This window comes from Myotis daubentonii, chromosome 3, assembly GCF_963259705.1.
Source record: "Myotis daubentonii chromosome 3, mMyoDau2.1, whole genome shotgun sequence".
NCBI lineage: Eukaryota > Metazoa > Chordata > Mammalia > Chiroptera > Vespertilionidae > Myotis > Myotis daubentonii.
The window spans coordinates 144,020,356-144,035,417 of record NC_081842.1 but is presented as its reverse complement, the minus strand read 5'-3'; positions in this window follow the sequence as shown (position 1 = coordinate 144,035,417).

Here is a 15,062-nt window from a genome sequence, read left to right as displayed (position 1 = left end):
TTATGAGGTCAGATTTCCCCTAGAAAGGATGTTATTTCTGTAATGAAGAAAGTTTGAGTTATCTAGTTCATTTTCTATGAAATCGTTTAAAATTAGATATTTTACTGAATAAAGTACAGAAGCAACAATACGTTGAGTTGTATCTCATGTGTGACATTTTTGTACACAAATTCATAATGAAAGTTCCTTAAGTCCAATGCCAGCAAACAGCAGTGAAGCTGCAAATAGGACTAGAATCACCTAAAATGAGTTAGAAGGAACATAATGGGCTTTGATTGAGCCTCCGATGAGAATGGAAGAGGATGATAAACAACACATCTCATACGAAGCCCTGGTGTGACCTCGTCAATACTGTTTCCAGTGAGACATCCTACAGTGCTCTTCACCAAACTTCTCAGTGTAAATTGACCTGGTATTGCAACATGGTTTTATATAATATATGAAATTATATATTAAATTGTATTCTCCTTAGTCACCATTGTGAATAAGTCATCAAGTGTTCACATAATTATAAGCCCCTAATACCACCCCCTAGCTCTAGAACCTTCCTTGTCTTAGGTTGCTTCCACTGATGTTTTTCTGAAGATCTCGCTGTAGTAGTCAGTCATGTTGTTCACCAAATTTTTGTTGTTCTCCCTCTGGATTCGTGGTTGGAATGCAATTCCCTACTCCCCTTGAATCAGATGTGGCCATGTGATTCGTTCTGGCCAATGAAATGTGAGCAGAAATTATATGTTTCTTCCATGTGGCAGCTTTAAGAGCCAGTGTGTGATTTCATGTGCTACACTGCTGGATAGAGTTGCTGGTTTAGTCGGGTACCAGAGTGAGCCCCCCAGCCAAACCTCAGTGGTCAGTTAGTGTGAACAAAAAATAACCCTTTCTTGTCATAAGCCACTGAGATTTTAGGGTTGTTTATAATCACAGCCTAATCTGCTGGTTCTCACTTGTTCAGATACTCTCAGTCATTGATCTTTCCATAGTTATAGCTCTGATTTCCTTATGGGTTTTATATCTTGGAAAGTATATGCGGTAGCTCACATGAACTTCTCACTGTATTTTCTAGCTGGACCTCAGCTAGAAATGGTACTGTGCTGGGTAAATTGTTTTCTTTATGAAAGATTTGTTTGTTTTCTTATTCCAGAAGGAGAAGGAGAAAGAGAAGGAGGAGGAGGAGAAGAAGAAGAAGAAGAAGAAGAAGAAGAAGAAGAAGAAGAAGAAGAAGAAGAAGAAGAAGAAGAAGAAGAAGCCACCTACCAAAAGATTATTGAGGGGTAGTATTTTGTGGAGTCTGATATACTACATTTTTACTTCTGCATCTGCCATAGAAAGAGTTACCTCTTCCTAGTCTTTGTCATTGGCTTACCAACTTTCAGGGCCTCTTCAACCAATATCTTAAGTTCAGTGAGTCTTTATCATACTACTTTTTTAAAATTACAATTGACATGTGATTTTTTTATATTAGTTTCAGGTGTAGAGCATAGTGGTTAGAAAATCATATACATTACAAAGTGTCCCCCCTGATATTTCTAGTACTCGCCTGGCCCCATACACAGTTGAAAGGTTAACATAGTTATTATAATTTTTTTAATTTATTTATTGATCTTAGAGAGACGAAGGGAGAGAGAAACATAATTTTATTGTTTCACTTATTCTCAAGCAATCATTGCTTGCTTCTGGTATGTGTCCTGACCAGAGATTGAACCTGAAACCTTGGTGTATGGGATGATGCTCTAACCAAGTGAGCTACCTGGCCAGGGCAAATATTACTGACTATATTCCCTATGCTGTACTTTACATCCTCATGACTATTTTGTGTCTACCAATTTATACTCCTTAATCCTTCACCTTTTTACATCCAGCCCACAAGCTCCCACCCCCCCAATTCATCAGTGTTTTCTCTTATCTATGAGTCTGCTTCTGTTTTGTTTGGTTGGGGTTTTTTTTGTTCTTCAGATTCCACATATAAGTGAAAACATAGGGCATTTGTCTTTCTTTGTCTGACTTATTTCACTTAGCATAATACTCTCTAGGTCCATCCATGTTGTCACAAATGGTAAGATTTCATTCTATTTTATGAATGTATATATATATATATGTACCACATCTTCTTTATCCAATTGTCTCTTGATGAACACTTAGGTTACTTCCATATCTTGGCTATTGTAAATAACACTGCAATGAACATAGGGGTGCATATATCTTTTTAAATTAGTTGTTTGGATTTCTTCAAATAAATACCCAGAAGTGGAATTGCAGGTCACAAGGTAGTTCTATTTTTAATTTTTGAGGAAACTCCACACTGTTTTCCACAGTGGCTGCACCAATTTGCGATCCCACCAGCAGTGCACGAGGTTCCTTTTTCTTTACCTCCTCCCCAGACTTGTTTGTTGTATCACATTACACTTCAAACTAGATTTCTGTGGACATGACACTTTACCTTTGGTGAAGTTTTTTTTTATTTTTTATTGGTTTTGCTTACCTAATACAACTGAGAAGTTATCACCTACTTCATAGCATTGTTATGGGGATTAAATGAGATGCACCATAAAGTCCTTAATCAAGGGGATAGACATAATATTGGCTGCCATTCAATTTCAAATACTTCATAGTTTCCCTAACAATTTCTCTGGTCGAAAACATTACTAAGGAGACTTGCCTGTTTTGAAATTGTTTTTATTAATTTCCAAGCAATAATCAATGTATTGTAAAAAAAAAAAAAAAAGTTAAGTATAGCAGACAGCTCATCTTTTTTATATGAAAAGTTGAAACCCTGTTTTATGTTTTATTTTTTAAGCCAGCCCTACTGATGACTGGTTTTCCTTGTACTCTTATTGTTGCTCCTGTTACTGTTTCTAACTATTTCAATTTCCTAAGGTAACATTCAATCTCCATAATGACCATATAGGGTCCTCTAACTACATAAAGTCTCCCCTCCTCCTTCTTCATCTGGATTTCCCATCAATCTGACTCACACTATACACACTGACAACACTAAACTGTTTGTAGCAATGTTCTCACACTCATGGGCTTTTACTCATGCTGTTCTTTCTGAAAATATTTGTCCCACCTTTTCCTGTTTCTAACTCTTACTCACTTTTCAGACCTTTCTACAACAACGTGTTCAGTAGGAAGCGCTTCCAGAACCCACAGGTTGGACTAGTGTCCCTCCTGAGTCCCACTGCCTGCCTCTATCCTCAGGAGGTAGTGCAATTTTTTAATGAAGAATGTGTATTGTGGAATCCTCAGCTTGGTGTCACCTGGGTCTGGCACTCACTAGCTCTGTGATTGTAATCAAGTCACTTCACCTTTTTTACTTCAGTTACCACCTCTAGAACAGCATAACACTACCTGCATCATCAAATTGCATGAATAAAATGTCATCAAACATGTGAAGTGCTTAGCATATAAGCCTGACAATAAAAAATGTAAGCATCTATTAAGTGCTTATTATATCTAGTAGGTATAAAGAAAGTTAAAATAGTAGATGATAACTTTCATTTTGATTCTCAGTTATAAAGGATTGAAACTTCAGGCCCTGACTGGGTAGTTCAGTTGGTGAGAGTATCAGCCCTATACGCCAAGGTTGTGCCAAGGTTGCAGGTTCTATCACCAGTCAGGGCACATACAAGAATCAACCAATGAATGCATAAAAAAGTGGAACAACAAATTGATGTTTCTTTCTCTGTCTCTCTCTCTCTCTCTCTCTCTCTCTCTCTCTCTCTCTCTAAATATCTTTTTATCCATTTCAGAGGGAGGAAGGGAGAGAGAGAGAGAGAGAGAGAGAGAGAGAGAGAGAGAGAGAAATCAATGATGAGAGAGAATCATTGATCGGCTGCCTCCTGCACACCCCACCCCTGACTGTGGATCAAGCCCTGCAACCTGGGCATGTGCCCTGTCCGGGAATCGAACCATGACCTCCTGGTTAATGGACTGATGCTCAACCACTGAGCCACACAGGGCGGGTGCCTGCTTGTGTTCTCTCTCTCTCTCTCTCTCTCTCTCTCTCTCTCTCTCTCTCTCCTCCTCTCCCTCTCTCCCTCTCTCCCTCTCTCTCTCTCTCCATTCCTCTTTCTAAAATCAATTTTAACAATTAACAAAAAAGGATTGGAACTTCAGGAAATGATCTTTCTTTAGGTTGATGGACACTGAAAACAAAAGCAACCCAAGCTCCCAAGAGAAAACTGCTGCGCTGTAAAAGTTATACAGAAGCTAGGTTTCCTGGTCAACAGCCCTTCAGTCTTTGTTCAATATACATAGGCCACAGCAGACCATCAGAAGGTTCAGAAAGAGCAAGGAATCCAATGTATTCAGTCCAATGCATGGTGTTTAGTCCAGGCTACAATGGAGTGTGAGGACCTCTCTCCACCCTATGTACTGTATGTGACTGAATAATATAAGGCAACCCCCATTTTGCCAATAAAAAGATTTTTTTTAAAGTTTTTCACCAACTTGAATAGACACACTTTTAGTTCATATGTCTGCTTATTTAATGTGGTTACATATTTTAGTCACATTAATAAATTTAGAAAGAATAATTTGAAAATATTTCTTATTTCTTTCTCTCTTTCTTTTTGCCATTCACAGTTCATGAAACTATTTTGTTTTCTCTTCTCACTCACCTTTGTCAATACCATAGCCAATATGGTACACTTATCTCCCTTTATCAGAGCCCATCATCTTTATTTCTATTTAAATTATTTAAAGCACAGCTTCTCTTGAGTACAATGATACTGACACTGGAAATTTTATCCCAACCCACAGTCATTCACATGATATTAAAATCATTCATCCTACAGATGTATAGCTGTGCTAGTGACAATACCACACTTGCTTTACCTTTAAAAAAATGTATTTACAAAGACAGCAAAACTTGGTGATTATGAAATCATATTCTTAGGAAACAAATTCTTTTTCAAAAAGTCTATAAAATGTTTGTAGCCTCTTTTATTTCCAGTTTTTCAGGTGAAACTAGCTTGAGGTTCAAAGATTGAAGCAAAGTGGCTTCCCTACGTACAATGTTTTGTTCCCAAAGTAATTCAGAAACTGAGATATTATATCATAAGAACTTTTGTGTAAGGTGAACTCCTTTGCTGAGGATAATTTTGGGAGAAGTCCCTTACATTTAGGGACATACCGGTACAGATCTGTCCTGTCACGGAACTGTCACATGTCACAGGCAGCATGCTCTATATTAGCGAAGGAGAGATCTCACCCAATGCCACCCTCTTTCTCCAACACAGTGCATCAGCCTCCTGCTTGCATTTCTCAATGCATTGGAACTCTTTACGTCCTTTCTTCCCACCTGAACAAAACATATTCCCATGTCGTTATTCTAGAAGATTTAAACATTTCAAAAACAGGCTTAAATATCTCCCTCTGCTGAGGTTTATTTCCTTCCCCTCTACTCCCTCCAGCACTTTCTGCTTTTGCTCTGCCAGTTCCTATCACATAACCAGCCTCCATTTGTGTTATTACCATGTAGCCTTCCCTGTGGAATCAGGGCTCTATCATTATAGAGTTTTCTGTGAAAGCTTCTCTATTAATTAGCTGGATGGTACTTTTTTAGTAAAATGTACCTCACAACTTTTTAAAAAAATATATTTTATTGATTTTTTTACAGAGAGGAAGGGAGAGAGATAGAGAGTTAGACACATTGACAAGAGAGAAACATCGATCAGCTGCCTCCTGCACACCCCCCACTGGGGATGTGCCCACAACCAAGGTACATGCCGTTGATTGGAATCGAACCTGGGACCCTTCAGTCTGCAGGCCAACGCTCTATCCACTGGGCCAAACCAGTTAGGCCATACCTCACAACTTTTGATTACAACTGAAAAGTTCCTGGATGACTACCCTAAGCATAAAGCAGTCCTTTGGGCTAACATGATTACGCAACAGCGATATCTTCAACTTCAAAGGGGGGGAGGGGGATCAAGGAATCTGATTCTGTTCTGTGTTAAATGGTATGATTTTTGGGTTTAATTCCTTATTTTCGATTTCATTACATTTATTCCTTATATCTAACTTAGATAAAATTTATAACCCAAAGGCATTTTAATAAAAATGGTCTTAACCTGTTTTCTTCCAATTTTTCAATATTTGTAGGCTCCACATTCATGTAAGTTGCCATTGCTCTTTATTTCCTGTGGAAATACTTGAGATGATAACAGCCTTAAACAAAAATAGAACTGATGAATATTTTGCTTTGTGGAAATGGGTATTATTAGACTTTCTCCTCTAGGCAAAAAAAAAAAAAAAAAAAAAAATCAAGGCCATCCTAGTCATAGAAGTTTCTCAGAGAGACTTTTTGTATCCTCACCCAAGGATATGTTTATTGATTTTAGAGAGAGAGGAAGCAGAAGAGAGAGACAGAGAAAGAAAGACATTGATGTGAGAGAAAAACATGGATCAGATGCCTCCCGTACCCACCCAGACTTGGAATGGGACCCACAACCCAGGTATGTGCCCTAACCGGGAATCAAACCCGCAACCTTTTGGCATGGGGGACAATGCTCCAGTCAACTGAGCCACCGGGCCAGGGCTCAGAGAGGCATTTTTAGTGTAGCTTTCACTTAATCCAGGAAGCTTATCACTAATAAATATAATTAAAAAGCCTAACAGATAAACAAACAAACAAAAAAGAGTCACTTGCTTTCTCTCCCTGGCTTTCCGTTTTATTGCCCTGCGTGTACATGGTGACACTGATGACACTTTCTCCACCACCATTTGGATGGCATAGACCATCTTGTGTTTTGCATGAGTTATCACCTGCTTTGGGATACTAGGCTCTAAACACTCAGTTTTACTATTCATTTTTCATTTCAGTTTATGTTCGCTCATAAGAGATTTCCTTCAGCTTTATAGTATTTTCTTCTCTCATTATTGATTTGGTTTGCTTTTCATTTGCTGGCAAGCTCAGCCCTCATAAAAAGAGACAGATCCCTTGACCCAGTGCACAGGCAGGAACTCTTATGCCCTTCCCACCTGTAAGAGGAACTACTTGGCCCTCATAACAGCCCTGAACACCTCAGGCCCCATAAATGCTTGGAAGTAGCCTCTGCAGAGCAGACCCTCGCCTGTAAGGAGCTGCGCGCAGCCATCGTCCTGTGTAAACTCGGGCAAAGAGGCAACCATTTGTCTTCTCCTTCAGACCCAGCAACTTTCCCCTGTAATAAATGACTTCATTCTGCAGCGGGAGTTACAGAAGTTAAATTTATAGCTAAGCACAATCCTTTACTCATTACACCACCTTCCAGAAGATTCTCTTTTATTAGCAAAAAATCACTTTGGGTCAGCAATAAAGGTGGGGATACAAAGGTGCTCATACAAAATTACTAAGAATAAGGGTGATGCCTGCCTGGCCGGGGTAGCTCAGTGGTTGAGCCTTCACCTATGAACCAGGAGCTCATGGTTCAATTCCCGGTTAGGGCACATGCCTAGGTTGTGGGCTCAGTCCCCAGTGTGGGACATGCAAGAGGCAGCTGATGATTGATTCTCTCTCATCATTGATGTTTCATCTCTCTCTCCCTCATCCCTCTTCCTCTTCCTCTCTGAAATCAATACAAATACCCCCCAAAATTAAAATAAAATAAGGGTAAGAGTCTAATGTTGGAAATTATTAAATCAAAAGTATTCTATTTTTTCTCCTAACTTTTAAATAAAATAATAAGACATTTAACAAGGGTTTTTGTTGTTTTTGCTTTGGGGTTTTGTTTATTTGTTTGTTTGCTTGTTTGGGGGTTGCCATGCCCAGTTTCTTCAAACAAATCAATCCTCGATCCTCTTTTCTTCTTGTTCTACACCTGCCTGTCCATGCTGACCCTATCACTATGGCTCTGAATGCTGATGACCCCACCCCTGTATATCCAGCCAGATTATTCTTACTTGAATCAAACACCTATACATCCAACTGTTCACTGGACATTTTTTTGCCCACAAGTCCCACAGATACTTCACACTCAACATCCTAAACTAATTTTACCAGCTTTTTCCCACAATCAGAATCTCTCCCCCATAATCTTTATTCTTATTAGCAATACTACTATCTAATCAGTTGTGATAGTTAATTTTGTGTCACTTTGACTGAGCTAAGGGATGATGCCCAGATATAGCTGGTGAAACCTTATTTCTGGGTGTGTCTTCGGATGTTTCTGGAACTGATTGGCATTTGAATGGATAGGCTGAGTAAAGAAGATCACCCTCACCACTGTGGGTGGGCATTGTCCAGCATGTTGAGGGCCCAAGGAGAACTAAAAGGCAGAGGAGGGGTGAATTGCTTTCTGCTGAGCTAGGCCATCCATCTTCTCCTGCCCTCAGACATCGGTTCTCCTGGTTCTCAGAACTTTGGATTCAGCTGAATTACACATGGCATTCTTGATTCTCCAGCTTATAGTCAGCAGATCCTCGGACTTCTCAGCTGTCTCAGATGATTAAGGAGGCTAAGGAATCTTGTGACATACATACATACACACATACACACACACACACACACACACACACACACACACACACACACACTCCAGAGAACCAGAACCAATACTATCTTAGACCTATTCGACCATTATGTTCTGTTTCTCCAGGAACTCTGGTAAAGGGAACCACAACAAAATATGTAGGAATGCCCTGGCCATCTTACTGATTGGGCATCGTACTGTGATCTAAGGGTTGCTGGTTGGTTTCCTAGTTGGGGCACATGCCCGGGTTGCAGCCTCAATCTCTTATAGGGCCCAGGCAGGAGGCAGCCAATCCATGATGGATATTTCACTTTCACATCACATCGATGTTTTTTCTACCCCCCCTCTTTCTAAAAGTCAATTAAAAAATAAATATTTTTTAAAAATGTAAGAGTTACCCAAACTTTCTCCCTCCCCTCACTCCACACCTAAACACCTAAACAGTCACACACAAAGAACTGTCCTTTTTTACCCAAACTTTCCTCTTCTCCCCTCACTCCATACCTAAACAAATAAACAGTAACAAAGAACTGTTCATTTTATTTCCTTAGCATCTCTGATATCCTTCCCCTCCTGCCCCTGGGCTGCTACTCAATTCATGCTCTCATTATCTCTTAACAAAACAGCTGTAATAGTCTATTGTGGACTAAATGTTTGCATCTTCCTAAAATTTATATGTTGAAGCCCTACCCTCTAAAGTGGTTGTTTTTGGAGATGGGACCACTAAGGAAATAATTAAGGTTGAATGAGGTCATAAGGGTGGGGTCCTGATCTCATAGGATTAGTGTCCTTATAAGAAGAGACATCAGAGAGCTCTCAGTGTCTCTCCACATGCACACATTGGAAAGGCTATATGAGGACACAATGGGAAGGTGGCCATCTGCAAGCCAGTAAGAGAATCCTTACACAGAATAGAATTGGCCAGCCCCTTGGTCTAAAACTTGTGGCCTCCAGATTGTAAGAAAAATAAATGTTCTGTTGTTTGTGAGAAAAATGTTCTGTTGTTTAAGCCACCCAGTCTGTGTTGTTTTGTTCTGGTGGCCTGAGCACAGTAATCCAGTCTCCAGTAATGGTCTCCTCCTCTAGTATCACCCAGCATCATGTCCAAATAATTTGAAGCTCCGTTCCCAGAGTGACCTTTATAAAAATGTCACATTATTCTTTTCCTTAAGAAAAAAACAAATGTATCAATGGCTGCCTCCATTTCCAGAGTCCAAATTTAGTTTTCTCGGTGATCTAGCCTTATCTACTTCCCTCACAATCTTTCCTACCAACTTTCCTTATAAACAGAACACATAACTTTCCACATAAACAGAACATATTTATGTGTTCTCCATTTCATACTAAATATCTCCATTCATACTAAAAATCCTATAGCTCCCTGAATATGCCTATCCTGAGTCCTTCTGTGTTACTCTGACCCTCTGACTTTCCCCAAGTCCTAGGAATACTAAAAATCTATTCTTAAAAAAAAAAAAAGTGGGTTTTTTTTTTGTTTGTTTTGTTTTACTGATTTTTAGAGAGAGAGGAAAGGAGATGGTTAGAGATATAGAAACATTGATGAGAGAGAAACATCATCAATCAGCTGCCCCCTATGTGCCCCCTACTGGGGATTGAGCCTGCAACCTGGGCATGAGCCCTGACAGGGAACTGAACTGGTGACCTCTTGGCTCTTGGGTCAATGCTCAACCATGGCACTGCACCAACCAGGCTAAAGATCTATTCTTTAGTCTGTGTTCCATTCTCATTAGACTCTTCCCTGATCTTCAGTGTGCAAGGAATTGAACAATCCCCATGCTTCATACAACCATTGTTCCTAATTCATATCTCTAACCAACACATATTGCTTGGCAGTGTTTATACATGTCTTTCCTACTAGGTCCTGTGCCTCATTTATCATTGCATTTTTAGTGCCTAGCGTGCCTGGCACACAACAGGAACTCAATGTTTGCTTAATTGGAAGAATAATGCAAAAAGGCTGGAAAAATATCAGGACAGTATTTTCCCTCCTACTACATCAAAAACATAGGACCTTATTTCATCTTACCTTATCAAAGATGACTTTATCTTACCAGAATTATCTCACCACTCAAATCTGTCAAGATTTTGGTGGGAGGGAGGGGATCTATCTAATAGTTTAGATCCACCAATTCCAAATTCTGTACATTCAACTAAGTTACTGATTTCATAAAGGGATTAATAAGTCCTGGTGAGAGCCTGAGAAAGGAAATTAAAAGTCTCCCTCTACTTTGAAGTCATTCATTATCTAATTACGTTTACATTTTACCTGCTTCCTTGTCCACCTAATTCTACTGCCATCCAATCCACTATAACATTTCCCCTTAACCATATTGGCCTAAGGGTAAGCCTGAAAATAAGAATGTCCCACCCACTGTGTTATGCTTTAATTGGTAAGGTTCTTGCTTCTTTCCCTACTCCCTCCCTTACTGATTCTAATATACACCACCATTTAGCTGCATACCCTTGCATTGATAAAGTTTACTATAAATTCTTTAATACCTTGAAATTGAATTTGAGCTCAAGTTATATTCTATTTCCATTATTTTTACTATATGTGAAATTGAGACTTTGGAACAGATTCCTTATAGAACATGTTTGGCCTTATTCATTGGCCTCTACTGAAGGCTATCAAAGAACCATAGACATGAAAGCTATTTTTGTATCTACTGTATCCATGTTTCGAAGGACATTTTCCACTGCATCATACCATGTCCTCTTTATGTGAACCCACCCACAGGAAAAATGTTTCACAGGTTTTAATCTTAGGGATAAATCTGGAAATTAAAGCAGGTTCCCTATTTGCTTTGTTCCTTAGAAATGTGAAGTCCAACTTGCTGTTCTTCTCTAGCATCTCCTCAAGGTGAAAAAGTAAACGTCATTGTGCATGTACCCTTATCCCTGGCTTTATTAGTTTAGGTTTTCTACCCAACAAAGTTATTTCAAAAATTCAGTTCGCATTTATATATAACATAACACATGAATCAGGGCATAATTATGCAAGGTGAATGCCTTGATTAGGTGGTAAATTTCAGTGAAGGTGTTTAAGACTGATTAACCCCATGATAGATAGCTTTGCAGATTCTTTCTTTCTTTCTCTCTCTCTCTCTTTCTTTCTTTCTTTCTTTCTTTCTTTCTTTCTTTCTTTCTTTCTTCCTTTCTTTCTTTATTGCATTTGCAAGCTATAACAATAAGTATGGCCTGGCTTACTGAAATTATTTTGATCCAATATTTGTATTAACTTATTTTTATATTAAGGGTATCTAATCTAATAAAAGCAAAACATGCAAATTGACCGCACCTCCGCTATGCCCCAAGCCATGCCCACCAGCCAATCAGAGCAACTATATGAAAATTAACCCAGCCAAGATGGTGGCCGGCAGCCATGGAGCTGGAGCAAGCAGGAGGCTTGGTTGCCCCGGGGATGGAGGAAGTCAAGCTTCCTGCCTGCCCTGGCCGGCTGTGGCATCCACTCAAGGAAACAAAGTTTTAATTATAGAAGATAAATAAATCCCAGATACCTGCTTCCAGCCAGCCTCCACTGGGAGCTTGGGTGGCTGGGGGCCATGGCCAGCCTGCAAACAGCCATCAGCCCCTCACCCAGGCTGGCCAGGCACCCCAGTGGGACCCCCACTCTGATCTGGGACACCCTTCAGGGCAAACTAGCCGGCTCCCACCCATGCACCAGGCCTCTATCTTATATAATAAAAGGGTAATATGCAAGTTGACCCTAACAGCAGAACAACTGGGAATGACTGGTCACTATGACACACACTGACCACCAGGGGGCAGATGCTCAATGCAGGAGCTGCCCCCTGGTGGTCAGTGCACTCCCACAGGGGGAGCTCTGCTCAGCCACAAGCCAGGCTGATGGCTGCCAGTACAGCAGTGGTAGTGGGAGCCTCTCCCGCCTCCTCAGCAGCGCTAAGGATGTCCGACTGCAGCTTAGGCCTGCTCCCCGCTGGCAAGTGGACATCCCCTGAGGGCTCCTGGGCTGCCAGAGGGATGTCTGACTGCCAGCTTAGGCCCAATCCCCCGGGGAGTGGGCCTAAGCCAGCAGGTGGTCATCCCCCAAGGGGTCTCAGACTGCGAGAGGGCACAGGCCGAGTGCACAAATTTTTGTGAATTGGGCCTCTAGTAACTATATAATCCCAAAGTCTTTGTCTAGAAAGTAAAATTTCAATTATCTTGGTGTTGGTCTTACTTTTTATTACTGATTACTTCTAGAAAAGGCAAATATTGATGTGATTGACCATGGTTTTATTCACTCTTCACACATACCTGTAAAATGAAAGTCCCATTGCCGTGAGTCTAAAGAATGTTAACTCAGTACCCAGAAGCTCAGGTCCTAGTCCTGCCGATGACTATAGTGAGGCCTTAATCTCTATGTATTTCCACTTTGTCAAATCTGTAAAACAAAGGTAATGCCTTCTGAGTTCTGCAGATCAATTGAGATAATAGATATAAAAGCACCTTGAGAAATATGTAGAATTGTATGATTATTAGGGAATGGCTTTGAGCCAGAAAATATATCATTACCATCTCTACATAATAATACTTCCTATATAAAGCTCCTGACTCCTCTTAAGTAGAGAAGGCTACAGGAAGCATAAATATACATCCACATGCAGGTTCACAAGTTAAAAAAAAATAGAAGTGCAGTGCCTTAGCATTTTAGCTATAGAAATAAGGAAGTGAAATGGTTTCTTAGAGAAGCCTGAGATTCAACCAGACAACTTCCACTTTTCTGAGGGGGACTATATTTCCATTGTTTGTATGTATGTATGTATGTATGTATGTATGTATGTATGTATGTATATATATATAGTTGTGGCAAAATAGAGATAACATAAATCTTCCCATTTTAATCCTTTTTAAGTGCACAAAATTCAGTGTGGTTAGGTGGAGTGATACTCCTGTGCAACCGTCACTGCTATTCATTTCCAGGACTTGTTCATCATCCCAAACAGAAACTCTTTACCCATTAAACAATAACTCCACATTCAATTTCCACTTTTGAAGATTCCATCTATTGGTCTTTGGCCACACATAGTATTTTTACCCATCACATAGAGGGTTAAACTTCCTTCTGTATAGACTTCTCATTTTCCCTTCCTTGAACAGTTGCTTCTCATCCAGGTAATGGGTTATTTTTGTCCTATGCTACTAATTTTTTTTAATACCTAAACTTAAATGTGTTTTTTGCTTGGGTTGATGTTTTGGACATAAGTGAAAATGTAGCATAAGAATTCAGTCCTTAGGTTGGCCCTTTATATGCCCCGCTGGCATACTATTTAACTTCATGACCTGGACTACCAGCACCCCAGGAGGCACTGGCTTTGCTTACTCCATAGTGAAGCTCTGCTTTGACTTTGGTCCTGTCCACTCTGAAGTACATGTGACCTGGGTCACATGGAGAACAAAGTGAAACACTGTGGATAAATCAATACAAACCCACTTGAAACATAAGTTTATTTATAAAGACTAATGCATTAAACAGAGATGAATCAATCTCAGGAACAGTCTACTCCTGTATTATTTACTCTTGTGCAGCATGAGCTGACAGATAAAAGTTACCTATTAAATGTTTGTTGAAACAAGTTCAGAATAAAACTTTTCTTTTGGACAGATTTGATAGTAATGTCTGAATGTATACAAAAGCTAGGAACTATGACATAAATATCATGGGGGACAAGTATTCACTATGCCCCAGCCAGTGTGGCTCGGTTGGAGCATCTTCCTGTACACCAAAAGGTAGCGGGTTTGATTTCAGGTCAGGGCACATACCCAGGGTGTGGGTTTGATCTTTGGTCAGGGCACGTGTGGTTTTTACTATGATGTTATTATATGCCAGATAATGGTGATGTCTTACCATTTATGATTTAATGTAATCTTTACATTAACCCAGAAAGGTAGGCAATAGTAATCATGTTCTTGGAGAGGCTACATTTGTTCAAGCTTATCCTATCTAATAAAAGAGAAAAATGGTAATTGGCGTACGACGATACCCTTTTCATTGGCTAATCAGGGCTATATGCAAATTAACTGCCAACTATGATTGGCAGTTAACTGCCAACTATGATTGGCAGTTAACTGCCAACTATGATTGGCAGTTAACTGCCAACTAAGATTGGCAGTTAACTGCCAACAAGATGGCGGTTAATTTGCATATGTAGGCACAATGCAGGGAGGCGAAAGAGAAAGCAAGAAGAAGCCCCCTGCCACTGACAGTGATCGGAAACCCAGGGGGGAGCTAAGAGCTGCCCCCCAGCCATGATTGGAGAATCAAGCACCTTTGCCGCCCTGGCCAGTGATAGCAGGAAGTAGGGGTGGAGCCAGCGATGGGAGCTGGGCACAGTCGAAGCTGGCAGTCCCGGGAGCTAGGGGTCCCTTGCCTGGGCCTAAAGCAAAGCCCACGATCACGGGGCTGCTGCAGCTGCGGGTCCCCGCTGCCCGAGCCGGACGCCTCAGCCAGAGGCGATAGGCCTGGGCAGGGGCGGAGCCTGCAACCGCGGGGAGCTGGGGGTCCCCTGCCCAGGCCTGACACCTCTGCCGGAGGCCTCAGGCCTGGTCAAGGGGCCGATCCGGTGA